The 15000-nt window shown below is 36.3% G+C and overlaps 1 protein-coding gene across 3 annotated transcripts in view; it reads right to left on the bottom strand.

Annotated features, from left to right (window-relative positions):
* The window catches only part of LOC136830143 (leucine-rich repeat-containing protein 24-like), a 668646-nt gene that overhangs the window by 224271 nt on the left and 429375 nt on the right, over positions 1-15000 (bottom strand). The window contains exon 4 of one of the 3 annotated variants that reach the window (XM_067089344.1): positions 13867-13903. The exons of the other annotated variants lie outside the window; for them this stretch is intronic. The gene's annotated coding sequence lies outside the window, so the exon portion shown is untranslated. The remainder of the gene's footprint in view (positions 1-13866; positions 13904-15000) is intronic. 3 annotated transcript variants of the gene reach the window in all.

Below are 15000 nucleotides of genomic sequence, written 5' to 3'. Positions count from 1 at the left end.
ATATATAAATTATATATATTATATATATATATATATATATATATATATATATATATATATATATATATATAAATATATAATTTACAAAGTAAAAATAAAGAAAATTAATAATGTCAACACCTAATGTGCGAAAAACAAAGTCGTGAATGCACTGTGAGAGAGAGAGAGAGAGAGAGAGAGAGAGAGAGAGAGAGAGAGAGAGAGAGAGAGATAATATGGTAACACGAACGCGTAATCAAAGCGTATTGGCCATTTAAGTCAGTAGCGGATCAGACGAATTCGAACCGCAATGATCAGCCAGCCCTAATACAGTATCATTATTTAATGTTTGTAAAGTAATATTTTTTAAAAATAATATTTGTATGTTAATATTTGTGAATTGTGTCATGCTATCCCCCACCCCACCAGCCCTGCCAAAATTCATATATTTTTTGCCAGAATTCATATATATATATATATATTTTTTTTTCATTTTGTAACCAGCCGATTTCAGTGGGATAATTTTTACAGTGATCAGATTTGTATGTGTGTTTGTGTATGTGTGTAAGTGTTTTAAGGAAGCATGAGGCGAGTGTTTTTACACAAACACATATATACATATATAGGCTACATATATAAATATAAATAATATATATATATATATATATATATATATATATATATATATATATATATATATATATATATATATATATATATAATCATATTTCAAAATCACTTAATAAATATAAAAAAACAAGACACAACAATGATGAAAAACTCTCCCCAGATTTACTAAAAGCAGCACAAAAAAAAAAAAAAAATGACAAAATTCACTCTCAGTATTTAAAAGCTCTTCCCAAGGCTTTTCATATATAAAATAAATTCATCTTCACTTCTACCACCGAATCTCCACGGCACTTAGCAACTCCCCTGACATCGGATGACAAACACTTAAGCAGAAATTCACTTAAAAACAAAATCCGTAAATTTACCTCAAGTCATTGTAAGCAACTTATGGCTTTGTGAATGTTTAATATTTTAACAAGATTAGATCTCAACTGGTAGAGGAAATATGAATATTTTTAAAGTAAAGTTCTTTAACAATCATACTAAATTCTCCTTGAATATTAATATCTGAGTTACATTTTTATCTATTTGCTAGCTGACCGATCCGGCGCTGGCTGGGATAACTCTGAATGACAATTGATAAAGTTTCTCACTCTCTCTCTCTCTTTCTCTCACTTTCCCCTCTTTCTCCTCTCTAACACCCCCTCTGCTCTCTCTCTCTCTCACTCACTCACTTTTCCCTCTTTCTCCTCCTACACCCCTTCTACTCTCTCTCTTACTTCCTCTTCTACTCTCTCTCTCTCTTTCACTTCCTCCCCCTCTCACTCTTTCTTTCTCTCACTCTCTCCCTCTCTCTCTCTCTCTCTCTCTCTCTCTCTCTCTCTCTCTCACTCCAACCATCCCTTTCTCTTTCCCTCTTTCTTCTCCCTAACACCCGCTCTACTCTCTCTCACTTCCTCTCCCTCTCGCTCTCTCTGTCACCCCCTTCCCACCCCCACCCCCTTTGGTGCCATTGATGTCTTACCCCCCAAAGAAATGGAGACAGTTCACTTCCAGTAAAAGAATGGCCCCTTTTAACAGCATATCTGTCTGTTCCTGTCTGTCCAGTTAACTTCTACCTGACTGTCAGTAATTCCGTCTAACCACCAGTCTGTTTATCTGTCAATACGCTCCATTTAAGCCAGGGAGAAATTGATTCATCTGTTACTTTTTAATTCATATAACCTTACTTACATGAAGGGGCTATAGAGTATCTTTGTCCTTTTGGTTAAGACCGTACGTTTCTCTCTTGCCTGGGCTAGATAGGGGTACCAGATTCCCAGGCTTTTTAAAAGCTTTAGGAATTGAACAAAAAGTCCCAGTTTTGGCTGCTCCCTGACCGAAATAAGATTTGTGTGAGAGAGAGAGAGAGAGAGAGAGAGAGAGAGAGAGAGAGAGAGAGAGAGAGAGAGGAAGGCGTTTCGGTGGCCGCTATGAAAAACGATACAATAATATCAGACTACAACGCGGGGTGTCACGCTACCTGGCGTGACGGGATATTAATGTTTTGGGGCGCCGGTCACCTGCCGATGGTATAGTATAGGACCCCTCGTCAAAGGTCGGTGGGTTTGGCTCAGGACCCGCTATGAGACCCAACGAGACCCCACCATAAGACCCGGTAAGACCCGGGTTCCCTTTGCCGTGGTTTGGGGCCGCATAGATTTATAGACTGATTTTAGGAGACAGTTCTCTCTCTCTCTCTCTCTCTCTCTCTCTCACACACACAAACAGTAAAACACTCATTCACTCTCTCCTCTCTCACACACACAAATCTCACTACCATGCAGGTGGCTTCGTCTACGGGAATATCGATATTGCGAAAGGTTCTCTCTCTCTCTCTCTCTCTCTCTCTCTCTCTCTCTCTCTCTCTCTCTCTCTCTCTTCTTCCGTGCTGATGGCTTCCTCTACGGAACATATCTTTTTTTGTAAAAGGTCCCTTATAACCCTGTCTTAATCTTATCGATCCAATGCAATATTTTTCCGGACTGATCTCGTGATTACAGTTTTCCTTTCCCCGGTTCACGATCGTCGTCAATCTCGTGATATATAATATATCTCTGGTCAGATCTCATCCATCAGGTTTATCTCTCTGGGTTTATTCGTGAATCCAGTGGGGGTTCGCTGGCATAATCTCATCGATCCGGTGCTGTGTTTTTCATTTGATCTCGTAAATCCAGTGCTTTATTTCTGACTTAATCTCATCAGTCCAATGATAGATTTCCTGATTTTCATCTCATCAATCCAGTGCTATATTTCTCATTTAATCTTATTCGTCCAGTGCTTTGTTTCTGACTTAATCTCATCAATCCAATGAAATATTTCTGATTTTCATCTCATCAATCCAGTGCTATATTTCTCACTTAATCTCATCCGTCCATACTTTATTTACTATTTAATCTCATCAATCCAGTGCTATATCTCTCATTTAACTTCATCAGTCCAGTGCTACAAGTATGATTGATCAATCCAGTGCTGTTTCAGATTGAATTTGATCAATTCAGTGCTATATAATCTCACCAATCCAGTGCTTTATTTCTGGCTCAATCTCATCAATCCAGTGCTCTATTTCTGACTTAATCTCATCAATCCAGTGCTTTAGTTCTGACTCAATCTCATCAATCCAGTGCTTTATTTCTGACTTAATTTCGATCCAGTGCTTTATTTCTGACTTAATCTCACCAATCCAGAGCTTTATTTATGACTCAATCTCATTAATCCAGTCTTTATTTCTGATTCAATCTCATCAATCCAGTGCTTTATTTCTGACTTAATCTCATCAATCCAGTGCTTTATTATTGTCATCAATCCAGGGCTCTATTTCTGACTTAATCTGATCAATCCAGTGCTTTATTTCTGACTCAATCTCATCAATCCAGTACTTTATTTCTGACTCAATCTCGTCAATCCAGTACTTTGTTTCTGACTCAATCTCATCAATCCAGTACTTTATTTCTGACTCAATCTCATCAATCCAGTGCTTTATTTATGACTCAATCTCATCAATCCAGTGCTTTATTTCTGACTCAGTCTCATCGATCCAGTACTTTATTTCTGACCCAATCTCATTAATCAGTGGTTTATTTCTGACTCAGTCTCATCAACCCAGTGCTTTATTTCTGACCCAGTCTCATCAATCCAGTGCTTTATTTCTGACTCATTCTCATCAATCCAGTGCTTTATTTCTGACTCATTCTCATCAATCCAGTGCTTTATTTCTGACTCATTCTTATCAATCCAGTGCTTTATTTCTGACTCCATCTCATCAACCCAGTGCTTTATTTCTGACTCATCTCATCAACCCAGTGCTTTATTTCTGACTCCATCTCATCAACCCAGTGCGTTATTTCTGAACCCATCTCATCAATCCAGTGCTTTATATCTGACTCAATCTCATCAATCCAGTGCCATCTATCAGGTTTAACCTCAACAATCAAGTGTTGTCGTTTTGATAAAACGAGAACGAACCAAAAATCAATATGACAATCTCCATCAATATGCATTTTCCAGATTCTGTCTCCCGGATGCTGAAGGAGCCGGAGGAACACTCAGATTTCCTTCCAAGGGCGTATCGCTCCCGAGGTGCCGAGATTCTTAAAATATCTCGAGGAAGTGGAGAGAGGTCTTCAGAATTTCTCGGCCAGGAGCTGGGAATTCCCCCAGAATTCTTCCTGGTCTATTGCATTACGGAGAGTGGCAAGGGGAAGGGGTGTGTGTGTGTGTGTGTGTTTTTTTGTGTGTGTGTTTTTTTAACTTAATACTGTGTGTGTGAGTGTGTATTTTTTTTGTTTATGTGTAAGTGTGTTTGTATAAGATGTATGTACTAAGTGTATGCACTCCTCTCTCTCTCATACACACACATATATATACATATATTTATATATATGTATATATATGCATATATATACCATATATATTACATATATACATATACTGTATACATGCACATATATATGTATATACAGTATATATTGTATATATACAGACATTAGCCCCCCCTCTCATTACTGTAACCCCAAACAAATTCCCCCCCTCCTTCCCCATGAATCGTTATTTCTCCCCCTCCTCCCCTTACTACACCCATCCCACTTTTATTCGTCATTTCCATCCTTATTCGGACTGAACAGCTCGCGTCACTGTTTCTGACAGTTCACTGTTTTGACAGTTCTGTATTCCTCTCTTTCATTTCTGATGGCAAAAAAAAAAGAAATAATAAAAATTAAATAGGATAAATGAAAACCAGAAAGATAAGTCTTATTTATGTTACGTGAATTATCGAGGTTTAAAATAGAGTTGCATTTTTATTTTTTAATCTTTAGAAATTTTTTTTTTTTTTTGAGTGAAGCTCGTTTGAATGCGTTTTTCAGTTTCAATTTTTTTATTATTTTGGTCTTGTAACATATATATAGAGTATTTTGGTTGGATCATTTTTTTTTATATTTTTATTTTTACCGTATTTTTCTTTATTAATTTTATTTTTACCCATTTCTTTCTTCTTTTTTCTCTCTGTTTGGATTTAGTTCTGAAATACGTTCTGGTTTTATTACTTGTAAGAATGGAATGGGAAGAGTTTGCGTGTGCGTGTGTATGTGTGTGTCTATATTTGTGTGTGTGTGTGTGTGGATATAACTGTGTCTTAAAATGGTTAGCAAAGCCCGTTCCAGAGCTGCAAGAAATTTCACCAGGTCTTAGACCAGTTAGCAAAGCCTGTTTCACAGATGCAAGGAATTTCACCAGGTCTTACACCAGTTAGCAAAGCCCGTTTCAAACAACGCAAGGAATTTCGTCAGGTCTGAGACCAGTTAGCAAAGCTCGTTCCAGAAACGCATGGAATTTCGCCAGGTCTTAGACCAGTTAGCAAAGCCCGTTCCAGAGACGCAAGGAATTTCGCCAGGTCTTAGACCAGTTAGCAAAGCCCGTTCCAGAGACGCAAGGAATTTCACCAGGTCTCAGACCAGTTAGCAAAGCCCGTTCCAGAGACACAAGGAATTTCACCAAATCTTACACCAGTTAGCAAAGCCCGTTCCAGAGACGCAAGGAATTTCACCAAATCTTACACCAGTTAGCAAAAGCCCGTTCCAGAGACGCAAGGAATTTCACCAGGTCTCAGACCAGTTAGCAAAGCCCGTTCCAGAGACACAAGGAATTTCACCAAATCTTACACCAGTTAGCAAAGCCCGTTCCAGAGACGCAAGGAATTTCACCAAATCTTACACCAGTTAGCAAAGCCCGTTCCAGAGACGCAAGGAATTTCACCAGGTCTCAGACCAGTTAGCAAAGCCCGTTCCAGAGACACAAGGAATTTCACCAAATCTTACACCAGTTAGCAAAGCCCGTTCCAGAGACGCCAGAAATTTCACCAAATCTTACACCAGTTAGCAAAGCCCGTTCCAGAGACGCAAGGAATTTCACCAAATCTTACACCAGTTAGCAAAGCCCGTTCCAGAGACACAAGGAATTTCACCAAATCTTACACCAGTTAGCAAAGCCCGTTCCAGAGACGCCAGGAATTTCACCAAATCTTACACCAGTTAGCAAAGCCCGTTCCAGAGACGCAAGGAATTTCACCAGGTCTCAGACCAGTTAGCAAAGCCCGTTTGCCCCGTGTGACAACAATCGCCATTCGTAGAAGCTGTGTTTTTCTCCAGGGGCTGAATACTAACGAAGGCGGTCGTTGATTCAGAGTTTTTTTATATAAATTTTTTTCTTGGGGAGTTTTTTTTTTCTTTAAGAAGGCAGGTCGCGTGGCGTGGAACAAGATCCCAGCTGCATATTAAAGACTTTGCAATGTGTCTTAACTTGCTCTCTCTCTCTCTCTCTCTCTCTCTCTCTCTCTCTCTCTCTCTCTCTCAGATGACTCAATGTTTATGATACATAATGAAAACTAGATCATTTTTTTTGTTATTGATTGATCCATTTATCTGTAGACTTAAATTTTTTCGATGTATATTTAAGATGAGTTTACTGAAAGAGTCCGCTCTCTCTCACTCTCTCTCTCTAAAAAAAAAAAAAAAACTCGAAAAATTCATTTTGTTTTGGTAGTATAATTGTTAACACTATAACTACTCTCTCTCTCAAAAAAAAAAAACTCGAAAAATTAATTTATTTTTTTCAGTACAATTGTTAACACTATAACTGCTCTCTCTCTCTCTCTCTCTCTCTCTCTCTGAAACCCGCCCCTCAAACATTTTTTGAAGTAATTCCCATAAAACTTAGATCTCTCCTTTTACACCAAAGGCAATTCCTCAGTAAAAAAAAAAAAAAAAACAGGATGACCAACGTTCATCAACAGTCATGAAAAAAGTCACGGTCAGAAATGACGAGTTTTTGTGTGTTTTTATCGTAACAAAAGTCATCAGGAAATAATGACCCGAGTGATTATCGAAGGGAGGGATTTTAGCCTTACGAAGCAGTTCTCTATTCTCTCTCTCTCTCTCTCTCTCTCTCTCTCTCTCTCTCTATATATATATATATATATATATGTATATTTATATTTTCTATTTTCCTTCTTCTCTATCTTTTTTCCTTGTTCCTTTGAACATTTCTCTCTCTGTCTCTCTCTCTCTCTCTCTCTCTCTCTCTCTCTCTCTCTCTCTCTCTCTCTCTCTCTCTCTCTCTCTCTCTCTCTCTATATATATATATATATATATATATATATATATATATATATATATATATATATATATATATATATATTTTCTATTTTCTATTTTCCTTCTTTATCTTTTTTCCTTGCTCCTTTGAATGTTTCTCTCTCTCTCTCTCTCTATTTTTCTCTCTCTCTCTCTCTCTCTTTTCTCTCTCTCTCTCTATATATATATATATATATTTTTCTCCTCTCTTTTCCTTTTCTGAATTTTTATCTCTCTCTCTCTCTCTCTCTCTCTGCTATTTTCTTCCAATTTTCTATCACTAGCAATATTTCAATTCTTATCTAACACTCCCTCCTCGTCTCTTTGAATGTTCATTCTCCCCTCTCTCTCTCTCTCTCTCTCTCTCTCTCTCTCTCTCTCTCTCTCTCTCATTTCTCATTTTTACCTACTTTTTATCATCATCATCATTACTTCCCCCATTTATTTTCCTTCTTCCCTATCTCTCCCTCCCACCTATACACGTTTCTCTCTCTCTCTCTCTCTCTCTCTCTCTCTCTCCCTATTTTTATCTACTTTTTTATCATCATCATCAATACTTTCCCAATCATTTTCCTTCTTCCCACCTATACACGTTTCCCCTCTCTCTCTCTCTCTCTCTCTCTCTCTCTCTCTCTCTCTCTCTCTCTCTCTCTCTCTCTCCCAAGGCGTCAGCAGTTTATCCGCCGTCAGCCGTTTCTTGCGGTCATTACCCGGAATCGTTAGGAGAGTCAGCAAATGCCGATAATTATTGTTGGTGGAGGGAAAAGATTACAGCGGTCATATCACGCGCTTCTAATTTTCTTTATTTTCTTTCTTTCTCTTTCATTTGTTCTTTCATCTGCCTCGTCTCGATTGATTGTTTCTCTTATATATTTTTGTCGTATTTTCTTTGATTTTTTCTTATATAATTTCTTTTATTTTTTCTTATTTTTTTTTCTTCAAGGGTTATTTTATTTTTTGGGGGGTTATGTGTGTGACGTCACGGCGTTACAAACCCGTGTATTATAATTGGCATTGTTGTTTATGTTAAAATAATCCCTGTTTTTTTTTCTATCTAGAAAAATATCCCCAGCCTCCCCAAAATATCTTAGGGCCGATGGACGTAGAAACCTGTTAGGTATCGGAGAGGGGAGGGGGAAGGGGATAGGAAGGGGATGTGAGGGGGAGGGAAGGGAGGCAAGGAAAGGAAGGGGAGGCAAAAGGGAAAGGAAGGGGAGGGGGAAGGAAGGGAAGGAAGGGAAGGGAAGGGAAGGAGAGAAATGGAAGGAGAGGGAAGAGGGAAGGGGAGAGGGGAGGGAGGAGGGGAGGGAGGGGAGAGGGAGGGAGGGGAGGAGGGGTAAGGGGAGGGGAGGGGAGGAGGAGAGGAAGGGGAAGGAAGGGGAGGGGTAATGGGAAGGGGAGGGGAGATGGAACGGGAGATGGAAGGGGAATGAATGGGAGGGGGGAATAGGGAGGGAGGGGGGGGAGGAAGGGATTGGAGGGGAAGGGAGGGGAAGGGAGGGAAGGAGAATCGAGGGGAAGGGGAGATGGAAGGGAGGGGAGGTGGTAGGGAAGGGGAAGGGGGCAGCGGTCAGAATCCCCCTCTCTCAGGCAAAAATACAAGTACAAAGAAGCAATTTAGGATAACATTAATGCATGGGTACAGGTGGCTAAAAAAGTTTTCTCCATATTAAGAATATTTGTATTTCATACCATTGAGAATATTCACAGATAACACCATTAAGAATATTTAGAGACATCACTAATTCTTCGCCACTCAAATTACAATAAAATATACGGCTTTCCCTTAATTCCAGTGTCTAAACTCGCCTGAGTAGAGACTATGATTAGACATCTGAAAGGTTCGAGACATCCAGAGTTGGCGTTGGCGTTTCCAGGATAATTGAAAAACTTTATGTATAAAGTTGTCTGACAGCTTATGTATACATGTCATTAGTAAAATGTCAAAGGTTCTCTCTCTCTCTCTCTCTATGTTTCACACACACACACACACACACACACACACACATATATATATATATATATATATATATATATATATATATATATATATATATATATATATATATATATTATATTTATACTGTATATATACACATAGATGTATGTATGTATGTTTTGCACTCATTAAATTCCTGTGTGTATTTTTGTGTATAATTTTTGTGCACGTAAGTATACATTAGCACTCTCAATACACATATGTATAGCTAGGGTAAGTATGTGTTTTTATGATGGTCATGTATAAATAAAAAAACACGGTGCTCATTCGTACACAAAACACGCTAACCGCGGTCCATGAAACTCTCAGTCGGCCGTGGTAGCCTGTTCTATATCGTTGCCAGAAGCACGATAATGGCTAACTTTATAACCTTAAATGAAATAAAAACTACTGAGGCTAGAGGGCTGCAATTAGGTATGTTTGATGATTGGAGGGTGGATGATCAACATACCACTTTGCAGCCCTCTAGCCTCAGTGGTTTTTAAGATATGAGGGAGGACATAAAAAGTGCGGACAGAAAAAGTGCGGACAGAAAAAGTGCGGACAGAAAACTGGGACAAAAAAGTATGAACAGAAAAAGTGCGAACAGGAAAAAGTGCGAACAGAAAAAGTGCGGACAGAAAAAGTGCGGACAGAAAAACTGGGACAAAAAAGTATGAACAGAAAAAGTGCGAACAGGAAAAAGTGCGGACAGAAAAAGTACGGACAGAAAAAGTACGGAAAGAAAAAAGTGTGGACAGAGAAAGTGCGAACAGAAAAAAGTGCGGACAGAAAAAGTACGGACAGAAAAAGTACGGAAAGAAAAAGTGCGGACAGAGAAAGTGCGAACAGAAAAAAGTGCGGACAGAAAAATCTCGGCCAGAAAAAAGTGCGGACAGTAAAAAATGCAGAAAAAAAAGTGCGGACAGAAAAAAGTATGGAAAGAAAACGTGCGGACAGAAAAAAGTGCGGACGGACAGACAAAGCCGGCACAATAGTCTTCTTTTCAGAAAACTAAAAACACACACTTAAATAAAATACAGACCCGAGCTACATATATATAAAACTGCAGACCCTAACCTATACATATATAAAAAAAAACACACCTGGGCTATGCATGAATAAAACACTCACACAAACACACGCACAACTGAGCTTTACATAACACAAAAAAAAAAACACTACCTCTAAGCTGTACATAAATAAAAAAAATAAATAAATAAAAAAAGCCGCCCGGATCTCTGCTATGCATTGGAAAAAGATTCCCCAGGCTTCGTCTAGAAGGTAAACAAAACTGAACGAATGGCATTAATATTCCCTTCAAATATTTCTCGCTCACTCGCTTTATACCAACAAAAATATATCCGAGAGGTAAACCATTTCTCCCCTCCCCATACCCCCTCTCTCTAGTCCCCTATCCCCTCTCCTCCCCCAGTCCCACCTCCTTCCCCACCACCAAGTCGTAATGCCTAAACACAGAACAAAAAATAAAACTATTTTCTTTTTAATGATTATCTTGGAAGACCTCTGGAGTTATTTGCCTGCCTTTCATAATTACACGAGAGAGAGAGAGAGAGAGAGAGAGAGAGAGAGAGAGAGAGAGAGAGAGAGAGAGAGAGAGAGAGAGAGAGCCATTACTAAATTCTTGATGATGTGAGACGAGAGAAACGTTACTGGATTCTCTTTCATCACGGTTAAGCTGATATTTACTTGCAATCTCTCTCTCTCTCTCTCTCTCTCTCTCTCTCTCTCTCTCTCTCTCTCTCTCTCTCTTGATCATAATCCATACACACACACATACACTTATATATATACGTGTGTGTGTGTGTATATATATATATATATATATATATATATATATATATATATATATATATATATATATATGAGTAAAAACTGATTAATTTTCCATTTAAATTGCTGTTATGAAGTAATGAATTCACTTATTATTATTATTATTATTATTATTATTATTATTATTATTATTATTATTATTATTATTATTATTATCACAGAAAATTTCTAGATCATATTCATAACACTGCTGCTTAACAACACCAATTTCAAAAACATAATTAATATGACAGGATTTTATTATTCAATTCTCGTAAAATTATAGATTGTTGTTTCCTTAACCAGCTCAGAAATGTTTTTAAGGCATTATTGTTCTTGCAATATTTCCACGCGTTGTGTATTCTTAACAGTAAATAAAATAAAGCCATTAATATAACAATGATATACAAAACCCACCTTTATGAACTTGCACGGCAAGGCTGAAAATCAATTGCAGCAATTATAAACACACGACTTGTATAACACTCATTAGAAGGCTTAATTACATGGACGTCCATATCTCCACATAACGTCGGATTATTGTCCACGAATCATCTCTCGAGACTTTGAGCCTTAATAGTACCTACAATAAGGTCGAATATTGCCCTACGGTCGTGAGAGAGGCTTAGGCCTCTCCTTCAATCGTTACTTGCTTCCTGTAACGAGTTATTTATGAATGAAGTTTTTTATATATATATTTTTTTTATTTTTTCTCCGGTCGTAATTGGATACACCTCATTTCCCCGTCGCCCGGAGGTGCTCACGTAACGTGTTTGGGACATGTTGGCGATAAAAGTTTGGGACATGTTGGTGACAGTAGTTAAGTCTTGATGGAGTTGGGTGGAACTTCATCTCTCTATCTGTCTATTCTTTTTATATATCTGTACTTCGGAGAATAAGTCCTCGAGTTCTTCATTGATATGGGCAGGAATGAGGAAAGAGGCTGATAGCATAGGGCCTGCAGCCTCATTCTTTGTGAAAATCAAGTAAATAGAGAGTTTTAGGTGCCCGAGAAACAGTTATGAGTCCATTTGTATCTAGAGTTGAGCATCTGAGTTTTCATGGAGAGAAAGAGAGAGAGAGAGAGAGAGAGAGAGAGAGAGAGTAGTCACCTTGGTGGAGTAATACATGTTGTCAACACATTAGCAGTTTATCATCTACATGTCACAAGTTGAAAACAAGTCAGTGACCTTAAATGAAGAACGAATCTCTGGCAAATGCTACATATTCGTGCAAAACACAAGTCAAGATTTGCAACAAGTTGTAGACTTGTATCCATCTTGTCTAAGATATGTATGTGACAAGTTACTAAAAGTTTACAAATGTTTTAATATGCAACTCGAATCTTGGAATCTCAGGCAAATAATCGTGTGAAACACAAGTCAGGATTTGCAACAAGTCATCAACTGGTATCCATCTTGTCTGTGATGTGTATGCGACAAGTTACCGACATGTTCACAACATGTTTAGATATGCGACTCGATTCTTGGCATCGTCATGCTAACCTGTCTCCTTGAAGGAGAGAAAATAACCTAGTTTCTTTAGCGGATCTAAATAATCGTGTGAAACACAAGTTAGGATTTGCAACAAGTCTTCAACTTGTATCCAACTTGTCTGTGACGTGTAGGCGACAAGTTACCGACATGTTTACAACATGTTTACAACATGTTTAAATATTGTGTGACACGATTTCCTTGGCATTGTCAACGCTAACCAAGTTACCGACTGTTTAAATATTGAAGGAGAGAATCCAACTTGTCTGTGAGATAAAAAAATACAAATGTTTAAAAATGCGACTCGATTCTTGGCATTGTCACGGCTAAAGCTCAAAATAATAAAAAAAAAACCAAAGCTCAAAGAAAACAGTCGTTATTATTCCGTCGCTGAGACGGAAAATAATCGTTGTCACTCTGTCTGTTTGTCTATCCAAAATTCAGAAACTTCCTCACGCCTGTCACATCCAACATGATGTCTCAATGTCCTTAAATATTTTCTTCGGGCACAATTTGACCTTGGTTGGCTTGGCCCAAGTTCTCAGTTTTTCTTTATTATTACTATTATTATTATCATAATAATAATAATAATAATAATAATAATAATAATAATAATAATATTATCATTATTTTATTATTATTAATAATAACAATAAAAATTATTATTATTATTATTATTATTATTATTAGTATAATAAAATAATAATAATCATGATATATCATTATTATCATTATATTTTATTAATAATAATAGTAATAATAATAATAATAATAATAATATTATTTTATTAATTATTATTATAATTAATAAAATAATATTAATAATAATAATAATAATAATAATAATAATAATAATAATATTATTATTATTATTATTATTATTATTATTATTATTATTATTATTATTATTATTACTGACTTGTCTTTATAACTCTTTCCTATTTTTTATAATCTGTCTCTCGTCTTCGGCAACGAGGCGAATTATGAGAAAAATGATTACTCCAAATGCGAAGACAAATAACAATGTACAGGAAAATGGAATGAAAGAGATTGAAATAATCCGAAGAGAAAAGGCGATCAATACAAACATCAAAACATTATATTCTCAGCGAGAGAGAGAGAGAGAGAGAGAGAGAGAGAGAGAGAGAGAGAGAGAGAGAGAGAGAGAGATGGTTCGATTAAAATATAACGATTAAATCTCATCGGTAATGTCCAGTACTATAGTGCTCCTCTCTCTCTCTCTCTCTCTCTCTCTCTCTCTCTCTCTCTCTCTCTCTCTCTCTTTCCAGAATAAAACCTAGAATCACGGGAATAACAACCGGTAGTAATTGTTTGAAACACTCACCCTTCCGCTGTGGTTGTAGTTTGAAGTGTTGTTCAACCTGAGGGCGAGATGAAATTATTTGTAATAAATATAAATGTATTATAATAAAGTGGATACATTCATTCTTCCATTATTTGATTAATTTTTCACATACCTGCTTTGTTTCCAGCAAATAATTCGCAGAAAAAATAAAGAAACAAACACACAAATAGTCTTCAATTTTGACGGTTGGGGGGGAATCCTAGAGATAATATATATATGTATATATATATATATATATATATATATATATATATATATATATATATATATATATATATATTTAAATAAATAAATAAATATATAAATATATATATATATATATATATATATATATATATATATATATATATATATATATATATATATATATATATATGTATATAATAAATAAACAAGTCACTGATTACATTAATTGTTTATCTTCCACAAACCCACTTTGTTTAAATCAAATCATTCTTAGTATAAGTAAACGCACAAACAAACATGTGTTTGCATTTTTGACACGGGCAGGCACCCTGGGTCATAAATAAGTCAGGTACTGAAAGCAGAAATAAGCTGATTTTTGGGGTAATAAGATTATTTGTCAGTTTGGGAAGAAGGTAAAAAAAAAATGTCGGGGTGAAAACAAGTAAGGAAGTGTCAATCTGGACCGGAAGTGAGAAATGTCTTGGTAAAAAGAAAATGTTTGTCTTGTATTTGAAATGCATTAATAATGAATAAAGGAAATGTCTGTCTTGAATCTGAACTGTATTAATGAATAATGGAGGGAATTATTCAGTGAATGCGTGAATATGCTTTGAAAATATACAGTCTATGCTTTTTAAAACAAAGCGGAAAATCATTGTACGATTTAGAAAAAAAAATATATTTTTTATTTTTTTTAAATATGAGTTTGTGTGTAGAGAAGGCTAAGGATAATATATTCTATCTATCTAATCTATCTATCTATCTATCTATCTATCTATCTATCTATCTATATATATATATATATATATATATATATATATATATATATATATATATATATATATATATATCCCTGAGCTGATGGTGGCTCAAGGAAAATACAAATTAAGTCATTGTCAGATTCATCGCGTATTATGACTTGAATTT

The sequence above is a fragment of the Macrobrachium rosenbergii genome, chromosome 46 (genome assembly GCF_040412425.1).
Source record: "Macrobrachium rosenbergii isolate ZJJX-2024 chromosome 46, ASM4041242v1, whole genome shotgun sequence".
NCBI lineage: Eukaryota > Metazoa > Arthropoda > Malacostraca > Decapoda > Palaemonidae > Macrobrachium > Macrobrachium rosenbergii.
This window is presented reverse-complemented; position numbering and strand designations above follow the sequence as displayed.